General features: G+C 39.5%; 1 protein-coding gene across 2 annotated transcripts in view; it reads right to left on the minus strand.

The window, feature by feature from the left end:
- mylka (myosin, light chain kinase a) overlaps positions 1–2,613 on the minus strand; it is a 72,365-nt gene that overhangs the window by 51,873 nt on the left and 17,879 nt on the right. The window lies entirely within an intron of this gene.

Genomic DNA, 2,613 nt, shown 5'->3' on the forward strand with positions numbered 1-2,613 from the left:
TATATAAAAGCATAATTATAAGGCTACGAAAACCAAACGAATTTTATTTTATAGCGATTATACACTTATATAAACATATTAATGGGTAGAATATTCAGATTCAGATTCAGATTTGACAATAAACCATGCCAAATATTACACACTGGCCCTTTAAAGAGAGGCAGAGCCTTCGGCTGCTGTTAAATATGATGCCAACATGTCATCCATCCATCAATTTTCAACCGGTTATCCCAAGCCCGGTCGCAGGGGCAGTAGGCTGAGCAAAGTACTCCAGACGTCCCTCTCCCCAGCAACACTTTCCAGCTCCTCCTGGGGGACCCCAAGGCGTTCCCAGGCCAGGTGAGATATGCAATCCCTCCAGTGTGTTCTGGGTCTGCCCCGGGGCCTCCTACCAGTGGGACACCTCTAACAGGAGGCGCTAAGGAGGATCCAGATCAGATACCTGAACCACCTCAACTGACCCCTTTCGACATGAAGGAGCAGCGGCTCTACTCCGAGCTCCCTCTGGATGTCCGAACTCCATCCCCCATCTCTAAGGATGAGCCCTGCCACCCACGGAGGAAACTCATTTCGGCCGCTTGTATCCACAATCTCCTTCTTGGTCACTACCCAGAGCTCATGACTATAGGTGAGGGTTGGGATGTAGATGGACCAGTACATCAAAAGCTTCACCTTCCGGCACAGCTCCCTCTTCACCACAATGGTCTGGCACAGCGCCTGCATCACTGCAGACGTCATGCCAAACCACCGATCTATCTTGGGTCTGATTGACTGTATACATGCAAGAGGAATTCAACTCCCAATCACATATCTGGGTGTGTTAGTCCGACTTTGAGAAATTCAGTTTAGTCTGATTTCAGTCGAACTAACACAATAAATCAATTTTCTCCAATGTCATGTAAAGATAGTGAGAGTAATTACTGTTATTTATCAAAATGTCTCTGTTGTTCTTTACCACTTTATAAACGCAGTCCTTTGATGTTTATACTATAAAATACTGACTGGTTTTATTATTGATGATTTTCTGTAAAGTTTGGTTGAAACTGAACTCCAGTCTGACAAATGAACGTGTCTCCTCTGACAGGAAGTCTCGTTATTTATTCACAGAGTTAAACTTTTCTGACCCTCAGACAGGAAACACTTTTAGATTTGATACTTTATTTTATTTCACATGATTTTACTCAGTTTTTCTTTATTTTAATGTGAAAACTAAAAATAAATATTGGCTCATTTCTCCAGTTCAGACGCCTGCATTCATGTTGTGACTGTTCACAGTGATTTCCTGTAAAACGTCCTGAGATCAGACAGAAGAGAGGAGTCCCCACAACGTGACCAACACACACACACACACACACACACACACACACAGTGGATTCCCCAGTCGATGCCCTTCTTGGGTCGGCTTCAGCTGCGTGTGTGTGTGTGTATGTGTGTGTGTCCAGTGCAGCAGCATGTTTTGTCTTTATATGGTTTCAGCTCTCATATTTGTTTAACGTTCGTGCGACACCAGAGAGAGCCGGCCTCTTTCTCTCACTGCTCTTTTCAGATCAACTCGTTCTTCTTCTGCAAAGTTAACTCTTTTTGTACGTCTAACTTTATTAACACTGTGTCCCCTCAGGGTGGATCTGATCTTTGAACAGTTAAAAACAGAATGAATCAAACAAATGACACATCTGTAAATATTACACTTCATGTTCAGACGGAGCAACTTCAGATCTCAAACTGTGTGTCGTTCACAACCTTTACACTCAGTGTGTGTTTGTAACGACCGGCAGCTCACAGACAGGCGACATGAAGGTATTAAAGTGAACTATTTTTCTGTAATTAACAATGTATTAATATGTAAATAAGTATTTATTAATATGTGGGTATGTGGGTGGACACACATGTATAAATTGATAGAATTATGTATATTCATACTTTGTATAAGTCATATGTTCACTTATTTAAATATAAAAAGATAGCAGGACAAGTTGATGAAGATATTTATGTAAAATCTACATTAATATTTATTTTTTTTGTAAGGTAAAGGCAGTTGGTAGTATATATATCATACATTTGGACTGGTTTATACTTGTAAGTCATAATATTTGGTCATTTATATCATATACCACCATAGGTTTTTGTAAGACAGATATTTGGTACTTCCCATCATTTACATATACATGGGTTATTTTTGTGAGGCAAAGTTAAAAGGTTATGATAAAGGTTTATCTATATAAGGAAGCTGTCTGTTTAATTTCACTCGATGGAGGAGGGGTGGGGTTTAATAAGTTTATACTTCCTCCCACTCCTTTTTGAATGTGTAAATCAAACTAACTATACTCTGACAACTGCTTTTCATTATTTGTGGGTACTACTTTCTTTCCATCTGTCTTCTTGTGTGTATGTGCATGTCTTTTCTTTTTTACACAGGGTTCAACGATAAGGTTTTTTTTCACTTGCCCCGTCGGGCAAGTTGGTCAGAGATCTACTTGCCCGAAGTCAGTTTTTACTTGCCCTATAAAAATTGTTTAATTTAAGCGGCTATCAAATAACAAAGACTGTATTTATTAATTAAAACAACATATGTCATGTATTGTAGCTTAATTCCTACACAAAAATGACAGTGTC

The sequence above is a fragment of the Epinephelus moara genome, chromosome 7 (assembly GCF_006386435.1).
Source record: "Epinephelus moara isolate mb chromosome 7, YSFRI_EMoa_1.0, whole genome shotgun sequence".
Lineage (NCBI taxonomy): Eukaryota > Metazoa > Chordata > Actinopteri > Perciformes > Serranidae > Epinephelus > Epinephelus moara.